Source organism: Propithecus coquereli, unplaced genomic scaffold (genome assembly GCF_000956105.1).
Source record: "Propithecus coquereli isolate 6110/MARCELLA unplaced genomic scaffold, Pcoq_1.0 Scaffold20, whole genome shotgun sequence".
Lineage (NCBI taxonomy): Eukaryota > Metazoa > Chordata > Mammalia > Primates > Indriidae > Propithecus > Propithecus coquereli.
The window spans coordinates 9,765,426-9,781,824 of NW_012144967.1; the positions used below are offsets into that span (position 1 = coordinate 9,765,426).

At 40.0% G+C, this 16,399-nt stretch overlaps 1 protein-coding gene across 1 annotated transcript in view; it reads left to right on the forward strand.

Moving 5' to 3' along the window:
• AGBL1 (ATP/GTP binding protein-like 1) overlaps nucleotides 1-16,399 on the forward strand; it is a 502,451-nt gene that overhangs the window by 409,391 nt on the left and 76,661 nt on the right. The window lies entirely within an intron of this gene.

Below are 16,399 nucleotides of genomic sequence, written 5' to 3' on the forward strand. Positions count from 1 at the left end.
ATATCAGAAGGAGGAGGAACTCAGAGCAGAAATCCCAGGGAATAGAGATTGCTAGATTACGAGACCCAAAAGGTCATCAGTCATCAAACGATGCTTCAGATATCTGAAGCTCTGTGGAAGATTGGTGTGGCCGCCTGGGACACACAGTTGTGAGCAGAGAAATCTGGTGCCAGAGCTGATACATACTTCACTTACTGCTTTACATTTGAATAGCTGTGGCAGGGAGTATAGATGCCTGGGGGGTAGGGCATGTGGCATTCTAGGAGTTGATTTGTGTTCACCTACTCCTGGGCTTACCACTGCTTCGGTGGACCTAAGTTACAGAACTCAGTCATAGAACATATTGCATTGTCACCCCAAAGTCCTCAGTTTCATGCAAAGCTTCTTGTTAAAGAATCCATTTTTTTCCTAATAACTGACTTAGCATACTGAAAGGGATCATATGAGAATTGTGACAATAGCCAAGTGAACAATGCATGCTCTCTCAAAAAGATAGAGGGGAGAAGGATTTGTAAATGACACACTCTTTAGAAAAAAACAAAGCAAAACAAAACAAAACAAAAACCCAGGAGCTCATAATATCTCATCCTGATTTCCCCCAACTACTTATTAAATGCCAACCATATGCTGAAGTTTTGTGTTCTGTTTAACAAACTCTATCTCAAATTTTTATTTTAACTTTGATTATTCCCATTTTATCAATGAGGCCAAACTTCAATGTGCATGTCACTTGTACAAGTTCACAAAACAAATAAGTGGCCAAGGTATAAATCATGAAAGGCCATGTGGCCACCCGGCTCCGCCAATGGCACACTAAACTTTTAATGTTTCTTAGAGGCACAATTTTTTTTCTATTAGGAGTTTAATTAGACTACTGGTTTAATAACTAGGAGGGCTCTCCTTTCTACAGCATAGTCAATTCAGTTGAAGACAGTCACTGCATCTCTTTTGCCACAATAGAACTGTGGCTGTGATAAATGTGGGTAGCTGAGTTTCACCAGTACCATGATGTTGGGTTAATGCTAAACCATTCCAACACAACAGCTGGGAAGGAGGAAAAATTAGTTAACCTACTGGTTCTTTGGTCCACATGATACTAAATGAAAGTTTAATATCAAGCAACATTGAATGCTTTAAGAAAAATTAACATGTTTAACATGTAACGATGGGTTTGAAATGTTTAGCTGTGGCCCTTAGTTGTGAAGAAAGAAAGAAAGAAAGTGCTGATTCTTTCTTTTCTTTCTCTTCTTTCTTTCTCTCTTCTTTCTTTCTCTTTCTTTATTTCTTCCTTTTTTGTTTCTTTCTCTCCCTCTCTCTCTCTCTTTCTTTCTTTCTTGTTTTCTTTCTTTCATACACACTTTCTTGGCTGTGAATGAGGCAGTATCATGGTGATAGCTGAGAAAGTTAGCCTGTGGCTGATCACTATTCTGCCCCAGGGACAAATAGATGAACTATTAAATTTCCTAGACCAACTAGATAATGCAGTTTCATTTAAACTTCTGTCCCTCAGAGCAGAATCTTAGACTGGAAACACCAGAATCCAAACCATTTCCAACAAATCTGTAAGGGGAAAAAGCAGGAATGTCTCTGATTTAGATTTTGAGTGTAAAAGCCCACTTCACACTCTTTCGAGACAGTCCAAGGTAGGCGAAAGTCCAAAATCAGCTCTTATTCCTCTTACTCTACTTCTCTAACCACATTATTTTTCTTCCTTCCTTCCCTCCATTCTCTTGCTTTTTACCTTTTATTAAATATTTGCAGAGGTCATGATATAAAATATACTGTCCTACACTCTAGATCAGTGGTTCTCAAAGTGTGCTCCCTGGACCAGCAGCACATTGTCACCTGGGAACTTATTGGAAACGCAGATTCTCAGGTCCACTCCTGACTTAATGAATCAGAAACTCAGGGATGGGCTCCAGGAATCTGTGTCATAACAAGCCCTCCAGGTTATCCTGATACATGGTCCAGTTTGAGAACTGCTACTGTCTATACTACAAAGTTGAATGGAACTGATATCTGCTCTTGGTGGCTTACAATTTGGCAATGGAAACTGCATTAAATTATTGGGTTATGATAAATTATATGATATAGACATGCATAGGATGTGTGGGAGAATAAAGAAGGAACGATAAATTCAAAATCAGTGTTTCAGAGAAATTTCACTTTAAATTCACTGACTTTTTATATCTTAAGATTATCATCTATATATTTGCATATTTGCAATATGTAGCCCATCCTCAATTAGGAGACAGCCCAGCTATCGGTTATCCAAACCAGGAGGAAATCTAACTCCCTTTTGAAGATTTTTCAGTATAGAGGGTATGAAACATACCTTTAATATTTTTATTGATTGGGAAGCCATTTAATTTTGGGGGAACCTAGAATTTGAACCTAACCCCAAATCAAAAGAAAGACATAGAAGAACATTCACCAACATAGAGAGCAAAGAGTTAATTTCAGATGCTGCAAGATACCACACAATTTACAACAGGATGTAGAAATCCTTGCTGATTTATTGCAGCCTTTTCTGCCAAGGTGGTTTTATTTTTTCCCCCCTTGGTAATCTAATCAGAAAGCCAATTTACATTTCTGTGGGATTTTTATTATCATTATATTATTTTTAAAGCATGATATTCAGTAGGCAACAGAGGCCAGAGAAGTGGTTCTTATTAGGAGAACAAGCCCATTTGTAAGATACTGTGAAAGCAGCAGCTACATGAAAAAGCCTCAGAGGCGGAAGTTTACTGTAAACTCAGGGTGAGTCAACAGAACCACAAGACTGCCAAGAAAGTTAATTTGATCTTGTACTGCATTCATAAGTGACTGGTATTTAAAATGAGGGACAGGCTGGGAGTGCTCTGCTCAGTAGAGGTCAGAGCACACCTGGAGTATTGCCTTCAGTTTTGAGCCCCATTCTTTAAAGGTATTTAACAAATAAACCTCACATTTTCAACCCAAATCAGACTGTACCTGCTCTGCCTACTACGTGTGAGGGAAAGATAGAAACATCACCAAGGGCTAGGGATAAAATCTGTACAACGTTCTTTCCCTCTTGGAAAGTTGTGTTGTGGGGAGAGGAAAGGTGAGAGAACTCATCAGATCTAACAGGACAATGGGACACTGGTTCATGTCTGGACAGCTAGTGGGTGAGTAGACAATGACTGGCATGTTCAGAAGACTCAAAGCTGCTCAATTAGATGAGCAACAGCAGGAGCTAGGGGCATTTAGCCCAGACACAGAGGACTTGCTGTTAAGTACTTAAGGGCTGTCACGCTTAAGAAAGATTAGAATTGCTCTGTGTGTTTACCAGGGCTGTAACTAAGAATGATAGAGCAGGAAGTTACCAGAGCCAGACTTCAGAGCACAGAAACTTAAGTCTCAAGTACTTCACAGCTACCTAAAGAAGGCATGACATTTCCCAGAAGGAATGAGTTTCCTACTGAGGGATATGAACCAATGGTGGTTATAGCCCTACCACCCAAAGTAGGGTCCTCAGACAAGCAGCATCTCCATCACTTGGGAGCTTGTTAGAAATGAAGAATCTCAGACCCCAACCCAGAACTACCGAATTAGAATACGTAGCATAATAAGATTCTCAGGTAATTCACATGCATATTAATGTTTGAGGAGCCCTGGGTGAAATGACCAAACTCTGGTGATGTTATTAATGGTAATTCAAATAATTAGTGGGTAGGTGAATTCCTTCCATATTCTAAGGGGAGTAGGGTAATATGCTGCGGTAAGCTCTGTACAGTAAGGGAAGGAGCCGATCTCTCTGAATCATTGATTTTAATCAAAATAAAACTTAAGGACAGAAGAATGTGTACCAGAACTAGTTATTTGGCTTCAAAGTGAAGATTCTACCTGTTTTAATCTTAATTAAGCATCTTTTATGATCTGCCAGGCATTAGGCATTGAGCCCCGTGTAGTAGAGTATGTTACACTCACTCCTAAAGGTTGAAATCATCTACTGACCCTGGGGCTGTCCCCTTTATTTCTGGATGAATTTAGGTCCTCTTCATTGTCTCTTTCTCCCAGGCCTGCTCCTTTCTTAATTCTTGGTAATATTGCTGTACATGTTATACCTTCAATATCCTGAATTACCCTACCTTTTCCTCCCTTTTTTCCATATTTAGCACTTCGAACACTTATTTAGCATGTGTATGGCCTACCTTTCTTTCACTAGAATATATGTTTCATTGGCACAAAGATTTTTGTCTGTGTTTACCCTGATGGGATGCTGATAAGACAGTTTTAAAGTGAGCCTTGATTTGTGGTGTTTGCCAATTTCTGTGGTGTAAATATTCCTATCATGGCCAGTTTCAAGTTGCCATTGTGACATCATTGTGGCATTGGGACAAGATGTGCACAATTGACTCTTGTGCGCAGACTCCATCACATACTTGTTCCCTAGCACTTAGAACAGGGCCAACTCTGAGGAGGTGTTCAGAAAGTATTTTTTTTTTATTTACTTAATGAAGGAATGGAGTGGAGACATTGATTTCATGTCTTTACTAACAGTAAGAAGAAAGTGCTTTGTGGACAAAGAGGAGAGATAATTATACCTTCAAAGGCCTATTGGGAATTTCTTTCTGGAAGTGACAATCCAGCTAGGTGTGGAGTTGACCAGGCAGTGAAGGTAGTTTATAGGGAATGAGTGAAGTTGCTCTAAATGACCAAAGAAAACCTTATCAGTGAGAGTTCATGCCATGGCAATTTAAATAAAATAATGAGGATACGAAGAGTAATGGTTTTAGGAGAGGTTAGGACTAGAATGTCAAATGTCTTGAATAATATATTAAGCAGCACACTGAGGGCAATGGGGAGCTGCTGAAGAAATTCACATGAGAATAACATTAGCAGATCTGCCTTCTAGAATCATCCCTCTGCCAGGAATGAGGGAGATTAATTGTAGTGTTGGAGGCAGAGTTGGAGTGGAGGAGCAGGGAGACTAAAAACAAGACTATTGACTAAAAGCCAGTGTAGAAAAGGATGCGATGAGGAAATGTGTTGAGACCAAAGCGGCGGGGATCGAGATGTGGAAGCACATTTGAGAGCTATTTAGGGGTAGATTTTACACAGGTGGTGTCCAGTGGGATACAGTATGTGGAGGAAGGAGGTAAAATGATTATGAATTTTGTAGATTGGGATGATTTGATGGTTACTGTGGCTTTGGCTTTCGCTAAAATAGGCAACACAAACTGCGGGAACAGATATAGAGGAAATGAAAAGTCCTGCTTGTGTTATGTTGAACCTGAGAAGGTCCCACGCCATCCAGGAAGGGATGGACTGATGGTGAAGGCAGTAAACATTTTGTGGCCTGCTGGGTAATCCTATCTGGATGTAACAGGGTCATGGGACACTGGTGACCTCTGGGCAGCTGGAGCTGGTGCAGGGACATTGGCTGGCATGTTGAGAGGACTCAAAACCACTCTAAGCTACAGAGCTGTGGGTTTAATGTTACAGAGAGAGAGGTCAAAAGTAGGTTTAAATGTTAACAGCACAGATAAAAGTCTGGGAAGCAGACAGAACCTCAAGGAGAGACATTTGTAAAATGAAAGGTTAATGAATAAGGATGACAATTTGGGGGAAATACAGACATTGAAGGGGGGCATCAATAAAGGAAAAGGCATCCATAGGAAAGAAAAAAATACTCTCAGAGAAATGGAAAGAAAGACACAGAAGAAAAGAGTTTCAGAAGATGGGAGCAGGGCGATTAGCTGATTAGAATATCAATTGCTACGATATGATAAAATGAAAATAGAAAACTATTCATTGTATTAGATTGGTGGTCATTGTGCAAGAAGTTTCTATAGAGATGGGGACTCACACATTGCTGAGGGTAGAGTAATACATGGGAAATGAGAAAGGAATGAGTAAGTAGAGGACATTGTCTGCAAAATGCTTGACCAATGGGTAAATATAGACCTCAGTACCTTTTGTCTGATTTTGTTATTGGTTGATTTGACTTGCTGTTGACCCCAGCAAAGCTTTATATCATGTCTGCATAATGTCAAGTCATTTACTATTACCTCTCTCCAAAGTCATAGATTTGGACATATTGTCATGCTTCACTTCATCTAGACAAAGTATCCGGTTGAATGAATTCTTCCCACTCACTTATAAATTTGTCACATTTTGGACATTTGCATTGTCTGTTCATCTCTACCCCTCAATTTCCCCATCCTATTGTAAATTTAAAAAGAAGAAAAAGAAAGAAAGAAAACCTAAAGGGCTAGTAGTGTATCTTTAGCTCACAGTAAGTATTGTGAAAAAGGACCTTTGCCACTTGGTCTGTCCCTCCTGCCTCTTCTATCACCAGGAACAAGTGCTTGCTGGTAGGACAGAATTTGTGTTGTAATACTTTACATTAATAAACATTATAATCATCTTTCCAATTTAAATGTTCCCTTGCCTCCTTTAATCTTCACTCTCTGCTCAAATGTGAGAATCTATTCCTCAGTCTTTTCTTAGCCTTAACAAGTTACCTTTGCCTCCATCTGACCTTTGATCTGTGATTTCTAATTGTATTCCATAGTGGTCCTGCGTTACAATTTATTGACCCTTTGACGGGAATTTGGACTAGTATCATTTGACAGAATTGATGTGCCCTGCCATCTGACAGCTGTTTGGATTTCAGAGTCAATAGCCAACAGTAATATTCCCATGACTTTTCAGAGTCGCTGTTTTCTTTTGTTTTAAGGACTAGACACAGGAGATTTGAAAGAACTGCTCAAACAGGGCTTTCTCCCATTCAGTGGGAAAAATGATGCTTCTGACTAAAGTCAGAGGCATTTACATTAAAACTATAAAACTAAAAAAAAGCTCTGTAGTAGAGAGTTGACCATGGAATTCTCCCTGTCTACTAATTAATTGCATGTATGTGGATATCCTGTAATTTATGATAACCTCGGACAACTGGAGCTACAAGTAGTGTTGTTAAATTTATTATAGTTTGTTTGATGAAAATATAGTATTGTCAAAATCATGAACATAGGTATATTTCACATATTAGGTAGAACAGTATGAGATTGCTGTTTTATAGGTCAAAATGGATCAAAAAATGGTCAATAATGTGAATTTTATATGGTTCAACTTTATATGCAGAGAGAGAGAGAGAGAGAGAGAGAGAGAGATAGTACCTCAAAATGCAAGTACTTGGCAATAGAATTTTGATAGGAAAGTGTTGATTTTCAATTTAAAAAAAGGAAAATATGATATTGCTATTGGATTGATGATTATACAACATTAGTGGAACTAATATTTATAGAGAACTTCCTATGGGTCAAATATTTTATTTAATCATACTATTTCCATGAGGTAGAAATGGATTGAGCAGAGCTTCCCACTATATTATGCTTCCTCCTAAAATTTACCATCTCTCATGCATATATTGGAAACTGAAGTCTTGATGGAATATTCAATAGATGGGCAAATTGTGAACAACAAATAGAATTACTCTTTAATTCCAAACTGTGCAGGATGCTATTAAGTTTGATGTCAGAGAAGAGAATTTAAATAAAGAAACAAGAGGCAAAAACCATGTATGCCTAATCTTGCCTTTAAATAACTGCACTTTTGGTTGAGAATTGCTGTCGTCCTGGTGCCACGGCTTTCACATTTGCAAGCCTTGGCTAAGATGATTTAAAGACCCCTCCCCGCTTTAGACGTATCTCAGTACATTCCTGATGACACAGGCAGGTCTATTAGGGTGATAAAGCAAATAAAGCTAAAACATCTTTCTCCAGGTTTCATCCCAGGGCTATCCTCATCAAACTCATCTGGGGCTTTTATTATAACAAAAATATAGATTTCTTAGCTCCAGCCCCAGACGTACTGAATGAGAATCGCTTAGAGATGGAGCCAGGCAATCTGCATTTTATCTAGCTTTTCCAAAAGCCCAGCCTCTTGTTACCACGGTCTAAATGGATATTCATATGTAATATGAATGCTAATAATTGTTAGGTGCCTAACATTTGAGAACCACTAAACCAGAGAGTGTGGTAAAAAGATGACATGTAGGTTTATTTGATATCTAATTCCCATCCCTAACTCCCTCAGAAAGTGGGGAAGGGGATCATGTATTGATCCACTGAAATCTCTGATAAAGAATTTTGGAATTTATTCTGAGACCCCTGTTTTGTTCTCCTTGTTACAGATCCTCCTTGGAATCCTGCTGCATCAGGCATTTCCCTGTTTTGCTGGACCCCCTCACCCTAACCTCTTCCCTGGGGCTACAAGTCCTGCTCCTACTTTATCATTGCCCTTCCCCTCAGAACCCTGAACAAACGTAGTATGTGTCATTAGAGATCATTCAGGTCCTAAAAGATTAAAAATTGTGACTTTGTTCAGAAAATTTTGTGGACCCTCTATAATTAGGGCCCCCAAGGGTCTATATTCAGGGGAAGCACTGATGTAGCTTAAACCTCTTCATTCATTCGTTTATTCATTTAAAAGCTAACATATATTGAGTGCCTACTATGAACGAGGTGACATACTAGGCTCAAGAGATGTTTATTATCAGTTATAGTGTCAAGCACATAACAGGTACTCAACATATCTTTTTTAATAGACATGACACCTATCTTCACCAAGCTTACAATATCTTCGATTTACAATGACCCAGCTACACTTGGTGTGTGGCCTAATGTCAAAGATCACCTAATGAAAGAACCGCTTCCGATCTAACTCTTGACTTCCAGTTCTTCCCTTTCTCCATGCTTCTCTCTCTTTCTCCCCACCCCTATTCCCCTCCCCCATCTCTTAATATCCTAAAACAAAATGAAAAGTTCAGTGAAAAATGATAAAGTTCAGATTTCATTAGCTTTTGATGTCACTGTTTCTTGGGGAGAAGAAGCACATTTTTGGGTGACCTTTTTAGTTAATTCACAGCCAGGAGAAAATCATCCTTAGTGTATTTTCTATTTACAGGTAATTAGACTCTGCTGGTCAGCATGGTCCTATGGAGTAGACTGTGCTGTGAGGGTGAACAGGGGCAGAATAGGGTTCTTAGCCTTTTGACCTCTGATTCCCAGGACCTGGGCTACAGCAGCTAGTAGAAGTGTGAGATCAGTAAGTGGCAACTTAGACTGTGACAAGCAGTAAAATAGATAACATCTCAAGCGGAGAGGGCTCACTGCAGACCTGAGAATCAGCGAAGGCTTCTCAGAAGAGGGAGCATTTAGACTGAACCTTAAATAGTATATGACCAGGCTTCAAAGGAACTGAGATGCATATGCACATGCAGAGAAAATGGGCAAACTCTTGATTTCTACAAGGGTCTACTCCTGGATATTTCTATGTAGAGTTAAGCCATATTTCTGCGATCAGAACCCCATCTTTCCTGGTTAAAGGCTTTCCAGACTCCTCAGTATTAGCCATGTAAATGTTCTTCCAGAAAAGCTGGGAGAAGACTGACCTCAGGGTGTTTTTATTAAAACAGTGTGGTCTCCAGTAATATCACTTATTTGTGAGTTTCCCAGATGGAAAGGGTCTACCAAATTGGTGGTGTCAGGTATAATTCCCATAAGTAGAAGATGAAAAGAAAAATCTATGAGGTCACATCTAGTCTGTCTCTGGAGGATCCAGGCAGGAGGATTCCAGGAAGTATTTATTTTCTAGCACTCTGTCCAGCTCAGACTTACATGTTTACATTAATATAGCACCTTTCCTCAAAGGAAATGACTTCACTTGTGGAACAGCGAAAGGTCACTTGAAATTTGAGTTACACAGAAAAGCAATAAACTTTACCCTGTCAGGAGTTTGTGCTGAGACTTTGCGAATGTTCCTTTGTGGATTGCACCCCATCACTCCCGCTTGCCTGTGTATGATTCTCTGGGCTACTCCACACTTGCCTGCAGGCTGGCCTCCCTCACCTCCTCCCAGACAGCTCCTGTGGCTTCCCCAGTGACCCTAATTATTGCCTCATCAAGGGTACATATTTAGTGCTTCTAATCTGTCCCCAGAAGTCAATCTATCCTCCACATGCATGGCTTTTGTTTAACCCTTTCATCAGCTTCCTACCTGGCTCTGGTGCATTTCCACTTTCTGGTTTGAAGTGACTCAGAAATAACATCTCTTCTCATTAGAGCCTCGTAAAAAGGGACTTTGCAACCTGCCAGATATGTGATTTTTCCACCTCTGAAAGTGAAATGCAAAATGATATTAGCTGCTTCTTCCTTTTTTTTTTTTTTTTTTTGCTACAGTATTGCATGACTGGTCTAAACCCGACTAGCTGCCTGCATGTCTCTCTTCACAACTCCTATTCAAGTCTGCTGTGTGCTTTGAATATTTCTCTTTGAAAGGAGGGGCTGCTCTTTCTCTCCAGTTAAATCTCTCTTTATTATTTTCTGCCGTTGTTGCTGCTAAGTTCCTCTGCATCTCTCTTCTTTCTTTCCTGGCATTTGCAACCCTTTCCATTTGGAATCGGAAGAGAGTTTCCTTTGTGTGTGGTCTTCTTTGCACATTGGCCATGAATATAGATGATACTACGACCAAAGGTACCAGTCATGCTTGCAGATTTCATTTGGTTAGAGGGCTCTGCTTCTAAATCTTTCTATATTGTTGTGTCGATCAAGGATGGTTTTTCTGCTATAGAATTCAGGGAAGTCAACTGGGATAGTGGAACCAGTGCAGGCTTTGGATTCAACAGATCCTGGTTCAAATCCATGCTCTGCCATTTACTAGCCCAAGATTTTGAATTAGTTAAAGAGGGATGCTGCAACAACTTACCACAAACTGGGTGGCCTAAAGCAAAAGACATTTATTTTCTCACAGATCTGGAGACCAGAAGTCCCATTCCACATTTCATTCCTAGCTTCTGGTGGTTGTCAGCAATCTGCGGCATTCCTTGGCTTATAGAGGCATCACCCCAATCTCTGTCTCCATCTTCAAATGATCATCTCTCTGTCTCTCCTTTTAAGGATACTGGTCATTGGATCTAGGGTTTACTTAAATCCAGTATGATATCATCTTGAGATCCTTAACTTAATTACATCTAAAAAGACCTTTTTTTTTCCCCAAATAAACTCACATTCATTGGAACTTGGGGTTAGGACTTGCACATATATTCTGGGGGGATACTATTCAGCCCACTACCACCTTTGTCAAGTTATTTATTCACTTTGAGCCTTGGTTTCCTGATCTGTGAAAGAGAGACAATACTGCCAATCAAAATAGCTGTTGAGGGAATAAATGATAAATGTTTGGAAGGCCTCTAGCATTGTGGTGGACATGTAAGTGATCAATAAATATTAATTCCCTTTTCCTCGATTGCTATTACTCCCTTGGTATGACTCTTTAGAAAACAGATATGATCTTGTTTTACAGATTGGAAAATTAATTTTCAAAGATCTCATGCTACATCACTATATGATATTTAGAAATCAGTTTTCCTAAAGATAATTCATCTGCAAGACAAAGCTGAGCATTTTGGAGAGAAAGCAGTTCAGATAAAAGCTAGGCAGGCCTAATTAGTTCTTTCAGTTAATATACATTTATTGAGCTGACCAAAAAGGACAAAAGCCCAGTCCTCATGGAAAGATATATAGTAGACAATAACACAATAAATATTAATATAATTTAATTATAGGTAGCTATAAATTAAATAGAGAAAAACAGGGTAGGACAAAGGGTTGGAGCATGATGGATGGCAGGGGAAATGGCGACCCTTGAAAAGGTAACATTTCTGAATGAAGTGAGGGGTCATTCCATGTGAGGAACTGGGGATGCACATTCTAGACAGAAGGAATAGCAAGTGCAAAGGCCCTGTGGCAGAAGTAGAAAAAGCAGGATGCCCAGGATGTATAAAGCAGAGAGGTTTAGGTAGAATTTGGAGGAGGAGGCAGGAGCCAGATCATGTAAAGCCTGGTTGGCCAGGGTTGGGACTAGGCCATCACAAGTGCTCGGTGGGATCCAATGTGGTTGGCAGAATGCAGTGTCCAAGAGCAACAAGCTACCTCCAGCTGTGATTCAGAAAGGCAGCCTGCAGTGTGGACAGAGACCACCATGGCTGGTTCTCCAGACACTGGGCCAGATGTCCAGAGTACACTTTTGCCTCCTTTGCAACATCTAGGCTCTGTCTCCTGCCATTCTCTTTGCCCACTATCCAAACTATTCTTCAACCATGGGACTATCACTAGCTCTGGAGGCTTGTTCTTTCTGTCTTTATTTTATTTTTATTATCTGAGGGAAGCAGACAGTAATACTCCAAGACACTTCTAGGAACCAGTATATGACAAGAGATGCTTGCATTTCAGTCTGTCAATTCCTCCAGTACATAGTGACGTGACAGTGCTCTTCTAAATAATTGTATAAAATTCCAAATCCTGTTAAATGAGTTTGCTTACATTGAGGGATACCATTATGCATATTCTGCTGTTGTTTTTACTGTCTCTCCACCTGAAACTAAATTCTGATGGGCTTTGTTGTGCAGTTCACCTAGAAGAGGCACAGTTAGATATAGTCTTATTCCAGTTTCATGAATTGCTATGCCAAATTATTTCATTCAAAAATATTTTCTAAAAAGATAAAAACAATCTAGAAAAAATAAAACTAGGGCCTTTCCAAAAGAGAAAAAAAAATTAGACTGAGAGTACTGGGGGGAAAAGAGACAGAATAAAGGGAAGATGAAAAGGCATAGAAAGTCAAAGAAACACAAATGTATGTGAATAACATGGTCTAATTGTCCTATCATGAATTTTCCTATGTCAATGCATGCATGTGAAAATTCTTCTAAACATCTCTGAGCAGGCACAGAGAGGTAATGCTTCTTGTGCCCAGTGTTGGCAACTCATAATCAAGAGCAAGTCAAATCTAAGCTTTGATGTTAAAAGTATGAGATTAGCTTATATTGATAGACAGAATGTAATGCAATAGCATGTGACACTTATTAGCCTTTGGACAAGCTCTTGGGTGGGGGACATATTCAATACTCAGTAATATTTATTGAGCACCTACAGTATACTGTACCCTTGATGGTTTGGGAAAGGCTCCATGGATAGGAAAACATGGCCTCTGCCCTCTGGAAGCATTCAATATTGATTCTAAGTCTTTGTCTGCGGCCTTTACTTTTTCATTTCCTCTTATCTACTCTCAGAGTGGGGGATGATATTCTGAATTAAACAAGGCCCAAAAGGCTACACATAAATCTAATTAAGGGTGGAAGTGGGGCCGGGTGATGAAGGAGTAGTGAGCCTGAGCTGCAGCCAAAAGGCTAAATAAGCCACAAACTCAGCCAAGCACCCTCTCTTCCATGGCACCTTCCTCCCAACCCCCATGCATTCTTTGTTTTATTAAGGGACACTCTGCTGTGATGAGCCAGCCTGGCCACAGGGTGTCACAACTGCCCCAGGGACTCCTCAGCACACTCGGGAGACAAGGTCTGAAAGGTCAGACACCAGCAGTTTGTCGCCTCCCCTGCCTGCATCGCCAAGTGAGTCAGCCCTGAGTCAGCCCAGCTGTGCAGAAATCACCCAGAATGTCACTGCTGCCCGGAACCTGACAGAATGCCTCCATAATCGTTCACCAGGCCCTGCGGCTCTCTGTGTAGCAGGAGGGGATCTAAATTCTGGCTGCTCCCATGGGCGAGGGGACGGACTGGAGATGCCCCCATGTCTGCTCAGGACCAGCTCCCTCATAGGCCTCCAGTAGCCAAGTTTGTCACTGGAGGGATTTGCATTGTTTATTTGGAGGACCAGGCAGGGAGTCAAGAGGCAATGATTTTGGTGTTGGCTTTATTTTCTTCGAGTTGGTGACCTTCACCTGCTGGATCTACAGGGCTGCACCTTGGTTTCTTCATCTTATAAAATGAAAATGGATCCTTTCAACCCTAAAACATTAAAAAAGGATCTGCCATGATGTCATATTTTGCTAGACATATCAATTTATTCCTCTTATTTGGTCCTGAAATTTGGCCTCCAAGGCAGAAGAAATTAGCCCTTTTTTACAGACACAGAAACTGTACCAAAAGGTAATAGAGAGGAGATATTTTAGTCTGGATCTGCTCAGATTAATCCCACCATAATTAAGGTGTTAATTCACAAACCATGCACAAATCTCTTGTGACTCCTGGGAACCGAGTTTCAGACAGGATAAGATGAAAGGCACAGAGAATATATTTGAATAAGACTCGTGAAAGGTAAATTTTGGATCTTTGGGATAGAAGCTAAGAGGGATATTTGCGAATCAAATGTTAATAACAAAATGGGATAGAGAATGATAGGTAAAGGATAAACAGAAGAAGAAAAGCAAATTTTAATTACATTTAACCAATATTTATTAAGTTTCTCTCCTGAGAAAGTTACTGTTTAGGGTAGCAAAAGATACCTAGGATAATGCAGCCATGCTGATATCCAAATACAAAGAAGAGAAACAAAGGGCCAGGAAAGAACAAGCAAAGTACTGAGGAAATTCAATGAATAAGGAAACCACATTCTAGTGGTGGAACTTGGAAGGCACCATGCAAAGGTGCTGTTTCAGTTGGGTCTTAAAGAATAGTAGAATGTCAACAGGTGATAATACAAAGGATGAGCTAGCTGGAAGAAAGATGCTCATTATTGAAGTCAGGAAAGAAAGGGTTGCATCTGGAAAACAGTGAAGTCTGTTTTGTTGAAGTTTACAGAGTACGTAGGGGAGATATGCCTGGGAAAGTTCATTTGGGATCATATTGCAGAGAGCCTTCCTGAAAGACAATTCTGAATTTGGTGGACAATGGGGAACCTATAAGAATTGTGAAGTAAGTTAGTAATGTAATTTTTATAAAGACATTTTTGGCTATTGCAATGGGATGGATTCTGGAGACAAAAGAAGAGTAGGCCAGGCAAGTGGTTAGTGAGAGAATCTTTGAACCTATCTGGTGGCAGTGGGAATGAAAGTCAGTAGATGTTAGAGACAGCGAGGTACAAACTTGAAGACTTGACCTTTGAATCAATGTAGGTTCTGGGGTATTAGACACAGGGCAAAGATATCGCTGAGGTTTTGAGTCTCAGTGGGAAAATGAAGGTGGCTTTAAGATAAGCAGAAAAATCAGGAGTGGCAAGTTGGAGAAAATTAACAAGACGAATACATAAAGAGAAAGGAAGATGTATTTGAATGAAACGTTGGGTAGGACTTACTGATAGAGTGAAAGTGAGAAAGTGAAACTGAAGAAAAAGAGAAACAGTTAACAGAGGAAGAAAGCTCCTAAAAGACAGCAGGATCAGCAGCATCAGATACCTCAGGGGTTAAGGAGCACAGAGGCAAAGTCTCTGGAAGTGCTTATAACAAGTGCTCTTTTAGCATCACTGACATTTTCTCTGAACATGGAGAAATTCTGTCTGTGGCCATACATTGATAGCATCCAACACAACATCCTGCCCATCAAATGCACTCAATAAATGTTAACTGAATAGAGAAAGGAAAACATACAAACTCAGTGCTGTTTTAGGAGAGCTGTAGGCATGGAAACAAAGTTGTTAAAAAGGGAGTGGCTTCTGAGTCTACTGGCAGCCTCTGTCTTTCCAGATAGTTCTAGAGAGAGACACAGAAGGCACTTTTGGGCAAGTGCAGTCCTTCTGGACCTTGAACATGCATCAGGATCATCTGTAAGTTTGTTATATAGATTGTGGAGCCCAACCCCTAGGGTTTCTAATTTAATAGTTCTGAACTGAGGCTCCAAAATTTTGATTCTAACAAGTTCCTGGATGGTATTGATGCTGTTGGTCCAATGACCACACTCTGAGAACCACTGAGCTAGTGAAAATATCCCTGGAGACCTAGACTGAATCCCAACTTTTTTTCTTATTTGCTTTGACTTTATGTACTACTCTTTGCCTATTTACTCATATGAAAGATGAGGGCTTGACCTACAACATAGGACTGATAGGGGTTTTAAATGAAATCTATCTCATAGTACATGGCTAAAACATGTTTGTTGAACTAAAACATTTTTTAAAAATATTTTTGAATTTTCATTCCTGATGGCATAATTTTCTAGTGCAATACACTTTAGAAAGAAAAAAAATTAAAAGATATTCTAGAAAATCAAAGTTCAATACGTAAAACATTTTAGCATAATGGCACAAAAATAATTGATTTCCACTCTTAGCTGGGTTTCTTCCAGAAGCAGAGTCTATGGTTGAGCGTGTCTAGTTTTGGAGGTCATGTTCACCTATGCAGCTATTATAATAAGGGGAGGATTATTAAGCCAACTACCATGAGCTTAATCCAATAGGATTGTTCTGCAATTGAGAGAGCTGAGGCTTTTATATCCCCAAACAGTCATCATTGATTAAGAATGTGCCCTGGAAAGAGACTGGAATCCCAGGAAGTTCCTGTGACTGTGCTGCAAGACCAGAGCCAGGTCGTGCATTCTGAGGACAACGCTCAGTCAAAGCCTCAGGGGGTAGCTCTTGGAATT